This window comes from Pseudophryne corroboree, chromosome 5, assembly GCF_028390025.1.
Source record: "Pseudophryne corroboree isolate aPseCor3 chromosome 5, aPseCor3.hap2, whole genome shotgun sequence".
NCBI lineage: Eukaryota > Metazoa > Chordata > Amphibia > Anura > Myobatrachidae > Pseudophryne > Pseudophryne corroboree.
Window position 1 is genome coordinate 329,262,069 of NC_086448.1, and position 20,900 is coordinate 329,282,968.

General features: G+C 43.4%; 1 pseudogene; it reads right to left on the minus strand.

The window, feature by feature from the left end:
• Positions 1–19,899: 19,899 nt before the first annotated feature.
• LOC134929999 (5S ribosomal RNA) lies at positions 19,900–20,018 on the minus strand (annotated as a pseudogene).
• Between the last annotated feature and the right edge of the window lie 882 nt (positions 20,019–20,900).

Below are 20,900 nucleotides of genomic sequence, written 5' to 3' on the forward strand. Positions count from 1 at the left end.
GCATTCCTAGAAATGACTACTTCTTATGTGGTAATTAAAATAGAAATACCCTGTGGGTTACCCCATCCCTGTCCACTTTCCTACTGGGGAATACTAATTTGCGGACAGGATATTCTCCATTTATGACATTCCTTTCTTGATTTTTTTTTTTTATTTTTGGCTATATATGTACTTGAATGGCTCCATACTTACCAGTTCCACTGGTCTCAGCCACTTCCCCTGCAGGCTACAGCTCTTCTTTTACCGGTTGGATACTACTCCTCTGAGTGCATGACAAATGGCTGAAACCAGTCAGGTCACCTTCTTCTCCTAAATAAAACTTTAACATTCATTAGTACATATATAGGTTACATTCATATTGTTTTCATATTTTTATTATTTTCTATAGTTCGTATACTGGCTGTAACGGCTTCCACATCCACATATGGCGGTGTACTTGCTTTCTCTTTTTTCTTATTTATAGTTGCTACGAGTTTAAACAGTTATTATGTTTTCGTTCTTGTCTTATATGACTTTGGTTAAACATACTACCTGCAATACCTCAGGATCAAAACCATCAATCACTGGAAATGATATTCCACCATTCATACGTACTCAATCATTACAAAAAGCCTCTGTGTGTGGACCATATTTCCCACACATAATATTCCGAGTGGACCCGCTTGGCCTCTGCTCCTCAGCATGAACCCTGGTTCCTGAACGCCTCTCGCGTGCACATCTGGCTCCCTTCGTGGGCTTTTTTCACAACACACCAAATGGCCAACATGAGACGACGGTGAAAAGTCCTCCGAACACTTTTCACCCGCTCCTTCTCCGCTGGAATGTACCACGACTCACTCCTGTAGTGATTTTCCGCGTACCAAGTGAGGATCCCTACCAGACCCCTGCACTGGAAGTATGGAGCATTAACAGAATTAATACCCCACCTTTTTCAGTGGAGGTTGAAAGCCTGTTGGAATGTTTCCTGAGAGAGAGTCAGCGAAAACTTCCTTTACTTTACACAAATCACGTCTGCGTATGCTTTACACAGCACATATGATGATGCAAATGGTATCATGTTGTGCAGTTTATCTCAGACAGACGTGCGGTCCAATCGCACAGCTTATAGATACTTGTTATCTATATGCCCTACGATCAAATTCCAGTCAAATTCCACTAGCTGTGCTCCACAGCCGGAGCGTAACATCAAATCACACTCCTCTGCACGTTTTTTCACTACGTGCGTCAATTTCAATACGTAAGGTCGCTAGCCTTCACGTGGATAGTTACCTGTTAAAATGTGTTTTATCCCACCTTAACAAACAATTTCTATTATGCGGCTAACTTCCGCTTGCGTAAATATGCACTCACGTTTCCCACCTTCTGTGCGTCCACGTGTGTACCCATGCATCGCTATATACGCGTCCACATACTATTGTACTGTGACACATGTATACTTGTGTACGCAAATGTGTATCTCTGCGTACCTTTGCATGCAGCTTGCCACACTCTGTTACCCAACTCTAGCAATACAATAAAAACAAAACAAAACAGTATTTGTATTGTATTGTAGTAGTTAAATGCTTCCACGTTCCCCTTGAGCACCGGAAGTCCCCTGCCGGAAAGCTTCTGCTACGTGCTACCTAAACTTTTAGGCAGGAACGGAGCTTCACTTATGAAATGCAAATATTTTGCTAATTTTCGTTAATAAATAACACTTTAACAATCAATTTTAAAACACTTCAATATAATATGGCTATTGACTATAATTTAAATGCTATGATTCAGATTGGATAGCTATCTTGCAGAACATACACTGATATAAATACCCATATAATAATATAACATATATATATATATATATATATATATATATATATAGAAACCAGATAAATGTAGCACTCACCAGTCTTAGTCCTTAAATATGCACCAAATTTATTTTACTGACAGCATAATTCAGCTGCACCTTGCAGCATAATAGGGTATCTCAAACGTTTTTGGTCCCACACAGACCATCATCAGGAGAATATTAACAGATGTCACGAAAGCTGCCTCATCCAAAACCCCAAATCATCAGCTGCATATCTGACCATGCCTCACCGGCTCCTTAAATACCCTCAAATTCAAAAAACGCGCCAAAAAACGTCATAATGACGTCACTATATGGGCGGGGCCACCAGGACCATCATCCAGCTCGTAATAGTCACTCAATCATTACAATTAAATTTATTAAACCACTTCATTATACATCACCTACCTCTTAATGCATCTCACAGTACCCGCACATCATGATTGTAAATGTGCAGCCACCTCACATCACGGAGCTACACTTCTCACAGGAAGCATAACAGATCCTTCCTGTATTGGGTGAACTGCAACACGGTTCATATTTAAGGACTAAGACTGGTGAGTGCTCCATTTATCTGGTTTCTACAATTGGATGCTCGTGAGAGCCTGTGTCCAGGTAATGGCTACTCCTTTCTGGCCCGTTCTGGCCCTCATGCACCATTCTAGGAATGAACTGAATCATTCGAAGTATGAGCAGGAAATTGAGCAACCCATGGGTAAGCATTTATCTATGAAGTACTGATCTCCTATTCTAAATCCCATGTACCTGAAGGAATCCGAGTGGAGTGGTAGCAGGCGAAATGTGGACTCGATATCCACCTTCGCTAGCAGTGCCCCCTCCCCGATGCACTGCACCATTGCCAATGCCTGCTCAAACGATTGGTATGAGACACTACAAACCTGGGGGTCTAGCGCATCATTTACTGATCTCTCCTTCCAGGGCCGCCATCAGGGGGGTGCTGGGGGCACAGCTGTCCCGGGCCCGGCCTCTCTGTCAGAGATGGAAGGGCCTGGGATGCTCATGTAGCCCCCTGTCTGCCTGCCATTGTCCCTGCCGTTCCGCTGTCCTACCGCTGTCCTCATCCCTCCAGCAGCTCTGTATTGAAAACGTCCCTCCAAAAATGGCCACCGCCACAGAGGAGACAGTTATTCAAGATACTAGAGGAGCCCTTTATTATCTTTAATAACTGTCTCCTCTGAGGCGGCGGCCACTTTGAGAGGGACGTTTTCAATACAGAGCTACAGGAGGACGGATGACAGCAGCAGAACGTCAGGGACGATGTGGGCGGGCAGGCAGTGACATGAGCATCCCGGACCCTCCTGACAGTGGCAGAAATGGGGGAAGGGGAGGAAGAAAGCCCCATGACAACGAGCAGGTACTTGTGTGGCCATGATATGGTGACAAGGCCATTAATGTGGGTGCATAATATGGTGGCAGGGGGATTACTGTGTGGGGCATTATATGGTGACGGGCATTACTGTAGGGGTTTAATATGGTGTAAGGGGCATAATATGGTGATGCTCCGTGTGTGCATAGAAATTTTATTTTTGATTTTGTTTAATTATATATTTTTATGTAACTTTGTTTCCCGAGAGGAGGGGGGGGAGGGGGCCTGACTATTTCGTCAGACTCGGGCCCCACAATTTCTGATGCCAGCCCTGCCCCCTTCTGGGAAAGATAGATGCTGTATCAAGCAGAACTTCACCTGTTCCTTCTTAGGTACTACTCCTAATGGGGAGATGCACAGGCCTTCGAGAGGTGGTGAGGGAAATGGGCTGCATATGCGACCTAGCTTTATCTCCACCTCCACTTTAGCCCTGACCACCTCTGGAAAGTCTATTGCCGATTTTAGATTTTTCTTAGCTACCGTTGACACTGGCCTCGTTACGGGTAATGTGAATCCCTCTTTGAAACCCTTCCCCAAATAGGTCACCTCCCATTCGTGTGGTAGCGGCCTAGCCATCACTCTAGCTTATTAGTATCGACTGGGGAAGGCGCCTTGCTTACCCCCCCCCCCTTTTCCCTGGGCTCGATTGCAATCTTTAGCTGGGTGAGTTGCGTTACAGCACATGCATGCGTGCCTATAGCGGCAAGCTGTTCCTCTGTTGCAGAGCGCAAAATTAAAGGTATAGCACTTCCCCCTTGCTGCGGTGTTGACACCTGGCTTTGGCAGAAAGGGCTGCCTGCGCTCCGCTGCTTGCGCCACCTGGTTGGTGACTTCTAGCCAAACTTCTATGTCCTTTACTCCACAGCTAATCACTTTCAACCCTTCCTGCTTCTTCCTAAACTTATCATCAAACTGCCTCCACACCCATGCTCTAGCCGTCATGTACATGCTATGTACCATGTGCATGTAGCGGAGGATGTTGATAGCTTCGCCTGGCCTGGATTCTATATAGCAGGCCGCAGAAAGGTACATACCCTCTGCCCAATGTGCATAATCTCTCCGCGCATCTTCTGCCGCTGGGACCATTGCCTTAGCTGCGTCTAGGCTGTGCTTTGCATCCTTCGTCATTGTAAAGACATCCACAAACTTCCCCTTACGTATGCCATCCTTTACCTTTGGTCTAATCCCCCTCAAAATTGCGGTGTTGGCGCAGTGTACCATACTGTCCTGAGACTCTACCCCTGCCTCACCTTGCTTTTTTCCCGTGTCTTTGCTACGCTTTTTGCTACTATGCTTGTGTTTAAAGTACTTCCTGTACTGCCGCCACCTTTCGGCAGAACTAGATGAATCGCTAGAGTAGGTATATGAAGCGCTACTGCTCGAGGAAGACTCATGCTCACCTGTTCCTGAAACTGAGGGTGCCGCACTGGCTTTCTCTGCTGCTTCCTTCTGTCCCTCATTGAGTGGCGTGCGCGCCGTGACTTGAACAGACGATTCCCCTTCTGCCGTTTGGCTGCGTTCTCCCGTTCCCATTCCGATGAATGGAAGCTGTAAGCTTTTAGAAGGAATATGTAAAGTATCCACCGTTTGTGTATGAGGTTGCTCTGGGGGTAGCTGCTGCTGGTGTGCAGCTGGCAGAGGGTGGGCTTGGGCTCCGTGGCTTTGTTTGTGGTCACTGAGCCCTGTGCCCCTGATGTATACAGCCTGACCTTGGTGTTGCTGTGGGCTGAGCATCGTGGGGGTGGGCGGGACACTTGGCTGCAGAACGCAGGGTACTTGTTTGAGACGGCGTAGTACTGTGGGTATACTGGATGATGATACCAGGAGAGATGCGCTGTGGGGGGCCAGTAGTTTGCCCATTGTGAGTAGTGGGCTGGGGGAAGGTGCTGTCCTGTTTGCCACCCGGGGTGGGGGTGGGGGGTGCGTGGTAATCTGCTGCCCCCACCCTGCTGCCTCTGCTTCCACTGAGGGAGCTAGCGGCTGGGCTTCCTGATTACCTGTGGCCTGCACTTCCTGTGTAGCGGGGGTCTTGCTGCTGTGAGTGAGCTGTGGGGGGAAGGGCTGGCTTAGCCCCATGCCGCTTGCCTGAGCTGTGTTAGGCGGCATGGGGAAAGGGTGCTTGAGACCCGGCGGGGGGGCAAATATGCTCCTTTGATTATGGGTATGGTTAGTTTAGGCAGAAAATCTCTGTCTCATGCTCCTCATATTATGTAGTGTTTGGGCATCCTCAATAATCTGACCATCTTTACCATGTTTTTCTGTGATTATGTCATCCTCCTTGTGGGAGGACATATGCAAATTCAGTTACTTGAAAAAAAAACTTTTCTGTGTAGCTCAGATACAGGTTGAGTATCCCATATCCAAATATTCTGAAATACGGAATATTCCGAAATACAGAATTTTGGGAGTAGGACTGAGATAGTGAAAACTTTGTTTTATGATGGCTCATTGTACACAAACTTTGTTTAATGCACAAAGTTAATAAAATTATTGGCTAAAATTACCTTCAGGCTGTGTGTGTAAGGTGTATATGAAACATAAATGCATTATGTGCTTAGACTTGGGTCGTATCGCCATGATATCTCATTATGGTATGCAATTATTCCAAAATATGGAGTAATCCAATATCCAAAATACTTCTGTTCCCAAGCATTTTGGATATGGGATACTCAACCTGTATTGGGGCTTTAAAATTACCCAAAAATCAGACAGCATGTACCTAGCTTAAGACTAATTACTTTTAATAAATATTTTTGGAATTGCACTCAAAGGGCTTAATTTTATAATTTTCATCTCTGATTTGTAATTTAATTGTTTTACAGAATCAGAGTTACAGGATATGTAATTGCACAATTATATTGCTCTTAGTCAAAGCAGTTTGAATGGAGATCAGTTAATATGGGATGCATTCAGTATCCCAGCTGTCTGTATCTCGTCGCTCAGCATACCGTAGCCAGGATCCCGACCGCAGGGATACCGACATCTATTTTCCGTCTTGGGATGTCCACGACACCCGTGGAGGGAAAACAAATAGTGTGGCGCGCTTGGGGATCGTAGGCATTCTGGCGCCCGGCTTCCTGTGGTCAGGATTCTGACCGGTAGAATGACAGGCGCCGGTATATCGACCAGCCCGTAAAAACTTGTTACACCCTTTCTTCTTATACAGTATATGATTACTATTCCACTAGCAATTCTATATCTCACATATGGAAATACAGTAAAATCCACGGAAAAAGATATTCAGGGTTTTATTGCATTTTAGACTTTAATACATCCCACCCTTAATAACATATTTTTTTTTTTTAAACTGAATTTTTTTTCACAAAATGTAAATAACAAACAAAAAAGTAGCCAAAAACAGAAATATACACCTTTTCATGTATTAGCCTATATTTAAATGCTAGTAAATAGAAATACACCATATTTAAAATAAAGACAGAGATATTACCAGGGGAAATGTTCAGTTTTATTTAATATTAATTAAAGAAAGGAAAAATCTGATTGAAACTGTAAAACACTGGCCAGCTCCAGTGTAAACAGGCCCACTGGACTACCTCTAACAGCGGTGGAATCCATAGTCAAACAACAATCAGAGCCATAACTAGTCCTCAGATGGACCAGGAACACTCTCCAAAGGCTGCATTTGGACAACTCCTCCAAAGCAGGGTAATCACCACCAGCACATTCCTCAGCAGGTCCTGAAATACAAGATAAGGGATACAACTTATCCTACTTGCACAGCAGTAGCCATCTATCTTACAAGATCATTATGAGTGAGCCAGAAACAAGAACTCCAGCAGCAGATGTAATACCTTGCAAAACAGGTACAAGAACCTGGATGAACTGAAGTGCTAATGAGACCAACTGCTCACCAATGGCCTGCAAATTAAACATCATGAAGACCACACCCAAAAATTATCCTACCAGCAAACCCTCACCTTTGGGATCATTGATTAACAAGAGAGTCAAAGACATGAACAAAGGGCCTAATTCAGAGTTGATCGCAGCAGCAAATTTGTTAGCAGTTGGGCAAAACCATGTGCACTGCAGGGGAGGCAGATATAACATGTGCAGAGAGAGTTAGATTTGGGTGTAGTGTGTTCAAACTGAAATCTAAATTGCAGTGTAAAAATAAAGCAGCCAGTATTTACCCTGCACAGAAACAAAATAACCCACCCAAATCTAACTCTCTCTGCAAATGTTATATCTGCCCCCCCTGCATTGCACATGGTTTTGCCCAACTGCTAACAAATTTGCTGCTGCGATCAATTCTGAATTACCCCCAAAGTTACTAACAAATTGGACATGGCCACCAGGTCTGATGGCAGAGGGGAAGATGTTAAATGAGTGTGCCGGAAAACCAAAGCATCCACACCCATAACAGACTCTATCAACACATAATCAAAGCACCAAAGACTGAGCCATGGGGCCCTAACTCTGTGGAAGAACCCAAAGACCTCTTACCGCAACATTGGCATACTGTAAGTAACCCTTTGACTATCGTGTATATTCTTGTGGGGACCATTCAAAATGTTGCTTTGGAGCCCATAAGTGCTACTGTAGTTGCCCCTGCTACCACTTTAACTTTTCAGAGGAAAGATTTTGTCATACATAATATTGTGGCAGTCTTCTGCATAAGGCATACTTATTTATGATAGAAGCAGATCTCCATGTATCATTGATTACACAACATTGACAACAATTGAAAGCAAGGGCGTAGCTACCATAGGTGCAGGCAGTGCCCAGACCTGAGAGGGGCCCATCTTCCCTGTCAAACTTACATGTGTTGTATATACATTTTTCGCCATTGGGTGGTACATAGGGGTCCTTTCATACTTTTTCCTTGGGGCCTGCAATATATATAGGTATGCCCACTGGACATGCTCATTGTAATGTGGTATAAAATGAACTGATGGGAGAAACGCGTTGGATTGCTGCATGTCAACTTCAGGAGCTGGAGCTCAACCCTAATCACCACTGATCTGCTGACGACACGTAAATCCCGGAAGCCGCGAAACCGGAAGCCACTGGCCTGCGTTCCACGCTTGCGGGCCAGACGATACATGCTGTGTCGGAGCTCTGGGAATCGGCTGTCCGGTCCCACTAGAGGTCCTGCAGTTACGGACCCGTGGGAAAGGAGGGAACGGAGGACCCAGTACACTCACGGTTTACAGGTACTGTTACCGGATAAACACTATTTTGCATATGTGTGCTGTACAAAAAGGAAGAGTCCTGAAAATCACAAATACAATATAAACAGCCACAGTGGAAAAGGGTATAGTAGACCGTGATCCTTATAAGAAACCCATCAGCTACTTAACTTAAGTGGCTGGAACGAGGTGATACACGGTAGTACAAGTATACAGGAAGACCCATATAAATAAATAAAAAACTGCTATTTTAAAGGACATTTATTACCATCCACGTGGGAAAAACAGGTCTCGGGACTTTTTCACTCATGCCTTTTGGAGCAAGCATTGAATCATAATTATATTTATATTTATGAGTATTGGCACACTGATGCGACTATTTGTGAAAAACAATAGATCATTATCACATTGTTGCATTTATTTTGTATATGCTAAGCTAAAGTGTGCTATTTTCTTTAAATGAAATTTTATTATTTTATGAATATGTTTTATATGTACAAATAAATTTAGAATCAGTCTGACCACTCCCCCCTGGCATTCTCTTCTTTACCCCTGGTGCGCCAAGGTTTTTTTCCTAATAATATGGACCGGGGCTCTGTAATGAGGTACAATATGAACGGGGAGCACTATATATAATAATGTGAATTGGGGGTACTGTGTGGCATAATGTGTACTGGCAGCTCTGAAATGTGACATACAGTACAGTACTGTAGGGTGAACTTATTCACTACTACGATTCATAAATGAAACTAGGGCACTACTATGGGGCATAACATTAAATAAGGCTCTGCTATGGTTCAGAAAATGAATTACAATACAGTACAGGACAATATTATAGGGCATAAAATGAACAACTGCTGCATAGAAGTTTCTCTCTAGAAGCGTTGGGACGGGGGCCCCTTCACAATGTTGCTATGGGGCCCACAAAGTCCTGCCTACGCCCTTGATTGAAAGTTCAAGAATTCTTCTACAACAGTAAAATTAGTTAGATTATTATTGTCAGTGTTATACTATACATGTCAGGTTGGATTTAGGGATCATGGTGCCTTTTAGGCACAAAAGTAATGGCTGACCCCCTCTGCCTAATTTTATTTTCATTGATTAGTTATAAGCCCTCATTTGATGATTGGCAATTTAATATAATAATAAAAAGCCATGAACTATGACATTTCATTATATTTTTAATTAGGTATGAATTTTTACTAAGTAGGACAGCTTACATGGGCTGTCCTACCATTTTCACTCCACTCAAAGGGGCATATGGTACAGTAGAGTCAAATATTTTGCAGTTACTGGTAAATTTTGGTCTGACAGTACTAAAACAAGCATCCAAGTGCCGCCCCCTGACAAGCCTTCTGTGCCTAATGGGAAATTCACCACTGATACATTTTGTCAATTGGTTTTACATCTTACTGCGATTTAACTTGTTTTCTGCAAAAAAAAACAAAAATAAATACTATATCATGCAGCCATATAACTAATCATATTAAAATGGCTGCCCCATATGGTACACTTGTGGATGGGATGAAAAATACATGGACCTTGTGGTTTTGTTGGAACCCTACTCTAAACTGTAGGACTCTGAAATCACCCCCATTTTGTGTCATCTCTTCTAGGGGTGGACTATTCCACCTTGGGTAATCCTACGCTGAGCGCCCAAGATGGCTGCCGCACTTGGTACCTTGTGAGGGTGGAATACACAACCCTTGGAAGTTATTACCCAAAATGCCTACACCAATCCTGCATTATGCTTTCTGTGTGCTTAAGGTTTTCTTTTATGTCTGTGTGGCTTATCTATTGCTATATTACTTAAATCTTCTGTATTATGTGTATTGTTTTTGATGTCTGTAAAGCGCCTTGAGTCCTGTTGGAGAAAGAGCGCTATATAAATAAAATTATTATTATTATTATTATTATTATTATTATTATTAAAATATTTGAAGCTGTTATTGAGTTAATTAACTTTCCACTGAACACAGTCTGAGAACATTGATTTTTTTCCCCCCCTCTTAATCAGAATAGCTCTTGTTATAATAGCTCTGTAGATTTTCCTGCTTTGCCATGCACTCTGGACTCAGTTTAATTGCTCTAATGATTCTTAGCAATGTAAAAGTAGTACTTGTTCAAACTTAACTCATTTTATAGATTACTTTAGCATATTTGTATATATCCATCGGAACTCGTGTCACAGTAATCATACTTCTATTTTTGTCTGATAATATGCTGCAGGGCTTTCTGGTGCCTGTTTAATGTGACTTACTATTTAAGTATCACGTGAAAGTCCATTACATGTTAGGTAATCTTTTATTTCCCCTCATATTACACTTTGCTTATTAAATTGTTACTGGGAGAAAGTCTATGGAGGGATAAAAAATGCAGATTTGCAATTTCTTGCATAAGAGATCTTGTCAGCATTACAGTATATCATTTTTAGCTTCTTGTAAAAGTATTCTCAAAACTAAAAGTCTCAAAGACGATAAATTGAGTACTCTTAATAGCATATAAAATTGTAAAACCAAAAAATAAGATTTAAATTACAGAAAAAACTTTTAAGCATGCATTCCCTACATAAATTAGAGATGTGTGCTGTCCCCTGTGTTTTGGTTTTGGTGTTGGATCTGTATCTTCTTCATGTTTTGGATCTGTATTGGTTTTGCCAACATCTCCTTGTTTGTTTTGGATTTGATTTTGGATATGTATTTTTAAAAAAATCATAAAAACAGCTAAAATCACAGAATTTGAGCTTGTTTTTGTCCCTTTAGTATTTTTAACTAGAGATGAGCGGGTTCGGTTTCTCTGAATCCGAACCCGCCCGAACTTCATGTTTTTTTTCACGGGTCCGAGCGACTCGGATCTTCCCGCCTTGCTCGGTTAACCCGAGCGCGCCCGAACGTCATCATGATGCTGTCGGATTCTCGCGAGGCTCGGATTCTATCGCGAGACTCGGATTCTATATAAGGAGCCGCGCGTCGCCGCCATTTTCACACGTGCATTGAGATTGATAGGGAGAGGACGTGGCTGGCGTCCTCTCCATTTAGATTAGGGTTGAGAGAGAGAGAGAGAGATTGACCTGAGGCTGTGATACTGTAGAAGAGAGTGCAGAGTTTAGTGACTGACGACCACAGTGACCACCAGACAGTGCAGTTGTTTGTTTTATTTAATATATCCGTTCTCTGCCTGAAAAAAACGATACACACAGTGACTCAGTCACATACCATATCTGTGTGCACTGCTCAGCCCAGTGTGCTGCATCAATGTATATATATATCTGACTGTGCTCAGCTCACACAGCTTATAATTGTGGGGGAGACTGGGGAGCACTGCAGTGCCAGTTATAGGTTATAGCAGGAGCCAGGAGTACATAATATTATATTAAAATTAAACAGTGCACACTTTTGCTGCAGGAGTGCCACTGCCAGTGTGACTAGTGACCAGTGACCTGACCACCAGTATATATAATATTAGTAGTATACTATCTCTTTATCAACCAGTCTATATTAGCAGCAGACACAGTACAGTGCGGTAGTTCACGGCTGTGGCTACCTTTGTGTCGGCACTCGGCAGCCCGTCCATAATTGTATATACCACCTAACCGTGGTTTTTTTTTCTTTCTTTATAGTCATACTAGTTACGAGTATACTATCTCTTTATCAACCAGTCTATATTAGCAGCAGACACAGTACAGTGCGGTAGTTCACGGCTGTGGCTACCTCTGTGTCAGCACTCGGCAGCCCGTCCATAATTGTATATGCCACCTAACCGTGGTTTTTTTTTCTTTCTTTATACATACATACTAGTTACGAGTATACTATCTCTTTATCAACCAGTCTATATATTAGCAGCAGACACAGTACAGTGCGGTAGTTCACGGCTGTGGCTACCTCTGTGTCGGCACTCGGCAGCCCGTCCATAATTGTATATACCACCTAACCGTGTTTTTTTTTTTCTTTCTTTATAGTCATACTAGTTACGAGTATACTATCTCTTTATCAACCAGTCTATATTAGCAGCAGACACAGTACAGTGCGGTAGTTCACGGCTGTGGCTACCTCTGTGTCGGCACTCGGCAGCCCGTCCATAATTGTATATACCACCTAACCGTGGTTTTTTTTTCTTTCTTTATACATACATACTAGTTACGAGTATACTATCTCTTTATCAACCAGTCTATATATTAGCAGCAGACACAGTACAGTGCGGTAGTTCACGGCTGTGGCTACCTCTGTGTCGGCACTCGGCAGCCCGTCCATAATTGTATATACCACCTAACCGTGGTTTTTTTTTCTTTCTTTATACATACATACTAGTTACGAGTATACTATCTCTTTATCAACCAGTCTATATATTAGCAGCAGACACAGTACAGTGCGGTAGTTCACGGCTGTGGCTACCTCTGTGTCGGCACTCGGCAGCCCGTCCATAATTGTATATACCACCTAACCGTGGTTTTTTTTTCTTTCTTTATACATACATACTAGTTACGAGTATACTATCTCTTTATCAACCAGTCTATATATTAGCAGCAGACACAGTACAGTGCGGTAGTTCACGGCTGTGGCTACCTCTGTGTCGGCACTCGGCAGCCCGTCCATAATTGTATATACCACCTAACCGTGGTTTTTTTTTCTTTCTTTCTAGTCATACTAGTTACGAGTATACTATCTCTTTATCAACCAGTCTATATTAGCAGCAGACACAGTACAGTGCGGTAGTTCACGGCTGTGGCTACCTCTGTGTCGGCACTCGGCAGCCCGTCCATAATTGTATATACCACCTAACCGTGGTTTTTTTTTCTTTCTTTATACATACATACTAGTTACGAGTATACTATCTCTTTATCAACCAGTCTATATATTAGCAGCAGACACAGTACAGTGCGGTAGTTCACGGCTGTGGCTACCTCTGTGTCGGCACTCGGCAGCCCGTCCATAATTGTATATACCACCTAACCGTGGTTTTTTTTTCTTTCTTTATAGTCATACTAGTTACGAGTATACTATCTCTTTATCAACCAGTCTATATTAGCAGCAGACACAGTACAGTGCGGTAGTTCACGGCTGTGGCTACCTCTGTGTCGGCACTCGGCAGCCCGTCCATAATTGTATATACCACCTAACCGTGGTTTTTTTTCTTTCTTTATACATACATACTAGTTACGAGTATGCTATCTCTTTATCAACCAGTCTATATTAGCAGCAGACACAGTACAGTGCGGTAGTTCACGGCTGTGGCTACCTCTGTGTCGGCACTCGGCAGCCCGTCCATAATTGTATATACCACCTAACCGTGGTTTTTTTTTCTTTCTTTATACATACATACTAGTTACGAGTATACTATCTCTTTATCAACCAGTCTATATATTAGCAGCAGACACAGTACAGTGCGGTAGTTCACGGCTGTGGCTACCTCTGTGTCGGCACTCGGCAGCCCGTCCATAATTGTATATACCACCTAACCGTGGTTTTTTTTTCTTTCTTTATAGTCATACTAGTTACGAGTATACTATCTCTTTATCAACCAGTCTATATTAGCAGCAGACACAGTACAGTGCGGTAGTTCACAGCTGTGGCTACCTCTGTGTCGGCACTCGGCAGCCCGTCCATAATTGTATATACCACCTAACCGTGGTTTTTTTTTTCTTTCTTTATACATACATACTAGTTACGAGTATTCTATCTCTTTATCAACCAGTCTATATATTAGCAGCAGACACAGTACAGTGCGGTAGTTCACGGCTGTGGCTACCTCTGTGTCGGCACTCGGCAGCCCGTCCATAATTGTATATACCACCTAGTTTTTTTTTTCTTTCTTTATACATACATACATACTAGTTACGAGTATACTATCTCTTTATCAACCAGTCTATATATTAGCAGCAGACACAGTACAGTGCGGTAGTTCACGGCTGTGGCTACCTCTGTGTCGGCACTCGGCAGCCCGTCCATAATTGTATATACCACCTAACCGTGGTTTTTTTTTCTTTCTTTATACATACATACTAGTTACGAGTATACTATCTCTTTATCAACCAGTCTATATATTAGCAGCAGACACAGTACAGTGCGGTAGTTCACGGCTGTGGCTACCTCTGTGTCGGCACTCGGCAGCCCGTCCATAATTGTATACTAGTATCCAATCCATCCATCTCCATTGTTTACCTGAGGTGCCTTTTAGTTGTGCCTATTAAAATATGGAGAACAAAAATGTTGAGGTTCCAAAATTAGGGAAAGATCAAGATCCACTTCCACCTCGTGCTGAAGCTGCTGCCACTAGTCATGGCCGAGACGATGAAATGCCAGCAACGTCGTCTGCCAAGGCCGATGCCCAATGTCATAGTACAGAGCATGTCAAATCCAAAACACCAAATATCAGTAAAAAAAGGACTCCAAAACCTAAAATAAAATTGTCGGAGGAGAAGCGTAAACTTGCCAATATGCCATTTACCACACGGAGTGGCAAGGAACGGCTGAGGCCCTGGCCTATGTTCATGGCTAGTGGTTCAGCTTCACATGAGGATGGAAGCACTCAGCCTCTCGCTAGAAAAATGAAAAGACTAAAGCTGGCAAAAGCAGTAGCACCGCAAAGAACTGTGCGTTCTTCGAAATCCCAAATCCACAAGGAGAGTCCGACTCCAATTGTGTCGGTTGCGATGCCTGACCTTCCCAACACTGGACGTGAAGAGCATGCGCCTTCCACCATTTGCACGCCCCCTGCAAGTGATGGAAGGAGCACCCGCAGTCCAGTTCCTGATAGTCAGATTGAAGATGTCAGTGTTGAAGTACACCAGGATGAGGAGGATATGGGTGTTGCTGGCGCAGGGGAGGAAATTGACCAGGAGGATTCTGATGGTGAGGTGGTTTGTTTAAGTCAGGCACCCGGGGAGACACCTGTTGTCCGTGGTAGGAATATGGCCGTTGACATGCCTGGTGAAAATACCAAAAAAATCAGCTCTTCGGTGTGGAAGTATTTCACCAGAAATGCGGACAACAGGTGTCAAGCCGTGTGTTCCCTTTGTCAAGCTGTAATAAGTAGGGGTAAGGACGTTAACCACCTCGGAACATCCTCCCTTATACGTCACCTGCAGCGCATTCATAATAAGTCAGTGACAAGTTCAAAAACTTTGGGTGACAGCGGAAGCAGTCCACTGACCAGTAAATCCCTTCCTCTTGTAACCAAGCTCACGCAAACCACCCCACCAACTCCCTCAGTGTCAATTTCCTCCTTCCCCAGGAATGCCAATAGTCCTGCAGGCCATGTCACTGGCAGTTATGACGAGTCCTCTCCTGCCTGGGATTCCTCCGATGCATCCTTGCGTGTAACGCCTACTGCTGCTGGCGCTGCTGTTGTTGCTGCTGGGAGTCGATGGTCATCCCAGAGGGGAAGTCGTAAGCCCACTTGTACTACTTCCAGTAAGCAATTGACTGTTCAACAGTCCTTTGCGAGGAAGATGAAATATCACAGCAGTCATCCTGCTGCAAAGCGGATAACTGAGGCCTTGACAACTATGTTGGTGTTAGACGTGCGTCCGGTATCCGCCGTTAGTTCACAGGGAACTAGACAATTTATTGAGGCAGTGTGCCCCCGTTACCAAATACCATCTAGGTTCCACTTCTCTAGGCAGGCGATACCGAGAATGTACACGGACGTCAGAAAAAGACTCACCAGTGTCCTAAAAAATGCAGTTGTACCCAATGTCCACTTAACCACGGACATGTGGACAAGTGGAGCAGGGCAGGGTCAGGACTATATGACTGTGACAGCCCACTGGGTAGATGTATGGACTCCCGCCGCAAGAACAGCAGCGGCGGCACCAGTAGCAGCATCTCGCAAACGCCAACTCTTTCCTAGGCAGGCTACGCTTTGTATCACCGCTTTCCAGAATACGCACACAGCTGAAAACCTCTTACGGCAACTGAGGAAGATCATCGCGGAATGGCTTACCCCAATTGGACTCTCCTGTGGATTTGTGGCATCGGACAACGCCAGCAATATTGTGTGTGCATTAAATATGGGCAAATTCCAGCACGTCCCATGTTTTGCACATACCTTGAATTTGGTGGTGCAGAATTTTTTAAAAAACGACAGGGGCGTGCAAGAGATGCTGTCGGTGGCCAGAAGAATTGCGGGACACTTTCGGCGTACAGGCACCACGTACAGAAGACTGGAGCACCACCAAAAACTACTGAACCTGCCCTGCCATCATCTGAAGCAAGAAGTGGTAACGAGGTGGAATTCAACCCTCTATATGCTTCAGAGGTTGGAGGAGCAGCAAAAGGCCATTCAAGCCTATACAATTGAGCACGATATAGTAGGTGGAATGCACCTGTCTCAAGCGCAGTGGAGAATGATTTCAACGTTGTGCAAGGTTCTGATGCCCTTTGAACTTGCCACACGTGAAGTCAGTTCAGACACTGCCAGCCTGAGTCAGGTCATTCCCCTCATCAGGCTTTTGCAGAAGAAGCTGGAGACATTGAAGGAGGAGCTAACACGGAGAGATTCCGCTAGGCATGTGGGACTTGTGGATGGAGCCCTTAATTCGCTTAACAAGGATTCACGGGTGGTCAATCTGTTGAAATCAGAGCACTACATTTTGGCCACCGTGCTCGATCCTAGATTTAAAGCCTACCTTGGATCTCTCTTTCCGGCAGACACAAGTCTGCTGGGGTTGAAAGACCTGCTGGTGACAAAATTGTCAAGTCAAGCGGAACGCGACCTGTCAACATCTCCTCCTTCACATTCTCCCGCAACAGGGGGTGCGAGGAAAAGGCTCAGAATTCCGAGCCCACCCGCTGGCGGTGATGCAGGGCAGTCTGGAGCGACTGCTGATGCTGACATCTGGTCCGGACTGAAGGACCTGACAACGATTACGGACATGTCGTCTACTGTCACTGCATATGATTCTCTCAACATTGATAGAATGGTGGAGGATTATATGAGTGACCGCATCCAAGTAGGCACGTCACACAGTCCGTACTTATACTGGCAGGAAAAAGAGGCAATTTGGAGGCCCTTGCACAAACTGGCTTTATTCTACCTAAGTTGCCCTCCCACAAGTGTGTACTCCGAAAGAGTGTTTAGTGCCGCCGCTCACCTTGTCAGCAATCGGCGTACGAGGTTACATCCAGAAAATGTGGAGAAGATGATGTTCATTAAAATGAATTATAATCAATTCCTCCGCGGAGACATTGACCAGCAGCAATTGCCTCCACAAAGTACACAGGGAGCTGAGATGGTGGATTCCAGTGGGGACGAATTGATAATCTGTGAGGAGGGGGATGTACACGGTGATATATCGGAGGGTGATGATGAGGTGGACATCTTGCCTCTGTAGAGCCAGTTTGTGCAAGGAGAGATTAATTGCTTCTTTTTTGGGGGGGGTCCAAACCAACCCGTCATATCAGTCACAGTCGTGTGGCAGACCCTGTCACTGAAATGATGGGTTGGTTAAAGTGTGCATGTCCTGTTTTGTTTATACAACATAAGGGTGGGTGGGAGGGCCCAAGGACAATTCCATCTTGCACCTCTTTTTTCTTTTCTTTTTCTTTGCGTCATGTGCTGTTTGGGGAGGGTTTTTTGGAAGGGACATCCTGCGTGACACTGCAGTGCCACTCCTAGATGGGCCCGGTGTTTGTGTCGGCCACTAGGGTCGCTTATCTTACTCACACAGCTACCTCATTGCGCCTCTTTTTTTCTTTGCGTCATGTGCTGTTTGGGGAGGGTTTTTTGGAAGGGACATCCTGCGTGACACTGCAGTGACACTCCTAGATGGGCCCGGTGTTTGTGTCGGCCACTAGGGTCGCTTATCTTACTCACACAGCGACCTCGGTGCAAATTTTAGGACTAAAAATAATATTGTGAGGTGTGAGGTATTCAGAATAGACTGAAAATGAGTGGAAATTATGGTTTTTGAGGTTAATAATACTTTGGGATCAAAATGACCGCCAAATTCTATGATTTAAGCTGTTTTTTAGGTTTTTTGGAAAAAAAACACCCGAATCCAAAACACACCCGAATCCGACAAAAAAAATTCGGTGAGGTTTTGCCAAAACGCGGTCGAACCCAAAACACGGCCGCGGAACCGAACCCAAAACCAAAACACAAAACCCGAAAAATTTCCGGCGCTCATCTCTATTTTTAACCTCAATAATATTCACTTCCAGTCATTTCCAGTCAATTTTGTCCACCTCACAGCTCACAATATTGTTCACCAACACGCCTGGCTGGCTAAACTAAGCAGCTGAGCAGCGGCACAAACACAAGACAGTTATTTCTGTTTAAAAATGTTTTACAAATTAATAATGTACAGTATTAGCAATAACCAATCGAATCAACTCGCAAGTACTATCAATATAAAACAATCTAACACAGAAATTTACTGAGATTTGTGTGTAGAATTTCTCTAAAAGAAGTAGTAGTTAACAAACAGCAAAGAATAAAAACCCCAAACTACACAATTGCACATGCTCCCAGCACATGCCTATTCTCAGTGCCCAGTCTGTACTTTCCTCCTAAGGGCCCTGGATCACTAATGACTGGCACTATGTGCCCATGTATAGACCCAATCAATCAGCCTTTTTGATGAGCAGCTCCCCAAAATCTCGCCAATCACAAAAAATGGCAGTACAGTGCGGGATACTTTGGGACACACAGTTAAATATTAACCAACCGAGTGTGAATAGAACATGTGAGCGAAGCTCGCCACTGGGCCCGCAGTGTGGTGAGTGCAGCGAGCCCATAAGGGGACTCGCTGCCGGTATTCCAGCTGATGGTATGCCGCTGTCAGGAAACTGCCAGCTGTCATCTCATCAGCCGATATATCATACTAGACCAATATATAGTTCAAGTTGCATACAGTGCGGGTGGGTTACAGTGTGGGTCAGATACAGTGCAGGTTGGATACAGTGATGTAGGCAATGGGGGTATACCGCACAGGCTAGATATAATTATGAATTCTAAGTACCAAGATAGAATAATGGAATCTGAGAAAATAATATTTTCTATCCAGATCTACATTTGGTGGTGCACCCTGAGTCAGTGTAAAGCTTTGCAGACACAGAGGTAGAAGAAAAAGACTCTTTTGTGGGTGCACTCTTTGTATCATAGGAAAATCAATAGAAGTAATGAATCATGAAAATAATATAAAATTAATTCAGTTTTATTAAATTCCTAGTAAAATCTATCAGTAGTTTGGTTGATTATTTAAAGATAACAAAATTAATGATAATAACAAAATTAACAATAAAGATTGGTGATAATTCACAAATCACTACTGTCTGCCATGCTTTGGTAATTAATTGGGAATTATACTGCATGTGGTAGGTTCACAGATTGATCCCAGTACATAATTTAATCAAATTTGATGATGAAAAGAATATATGTCACACACCTGAGCCTACGCAATAATACAAAGACGTCTGTTCGGTCAGACAATAAGAGCCACCAAAAGAAGGTGATAAGTGAGTAAAATTAAGAGTAAGAAAAATTAGAAAAGTGTGAATCTGCTGTTAGTGTTAAACACTGGACATGATAATCATACTCTACTAAACCGGATCTTCCTCAGGAGTCTCCTACCTGAGTACTGATTAGGCCCGACACTGATTAGCTTCCAAGATCAGATGGATTCGAGCGTTTCCAGTGTGGTATGATAGTAGAGTGGTACATAGATGATTTTTGTCACTTTGGAGTCACTGATGAGAGTTCACGAAAATATGGAAAAAGATGGCAACAGAAAAGTAAAGTGGAAAGAAAATAGATGGATCTGCTGCCAGCGTTAGACAGAGATGGGAGACTCTGAATCGTTGGTGAGAGTCCGGAAAGATAGAAAAGACATGAAGGAAAGTGTTGTTGACATGGGAATTTAAAACTGGTACTAAAGGAAATCCCAATAATAGCAAACAGAAAATAATGTAAATGGTACCAGTATGGATGAACACACAAAAGCAACTTGTTAGATTAACAGATAATACTGTGGTAAAAATTGAGAAAAATGAAATAGATACTTAATTAACAATTAGTAGCTATAGGGACTATAGCTGATAGAGGAAGGGTTAAATAAATCACGAGCAGAAAGACAGGGTGTGCATGATCCATATACACACTCAATGAACTCCTAATGTTGCACAAAAATATAGTATCAATTGGTATGCTAACACAACGAAAAAAAGAGAGATTTTATAGTATAAACAAATGCCAATTGAAGCTGCAATGAAATATTGTTGCAAGATACTAGAAATAAGCTAGGTGAACATATGTCTAATCAAAATGAGAACATTGTTGCCACAAATTAATCCTGTGACAGGCTTGCTATATACGTAAATAAACTCAAGTTAGGGTCACTTTCATTAATACAAAAGAGACGTGGTGCCCTGCTGGTAGAAAATTACAGAATGATATATAAGTATTGATCTCCCGTAGCGGTGGTCTCTGGTGTAAAATGCAGAAAAAGTTTTGATTACCAATGAAAGTATTGTGCCGCTGCAGAGGCTGGAATCCAGCGCAATGCAGATCCCTGTTTCCATGGAGAGTAGGACCATGT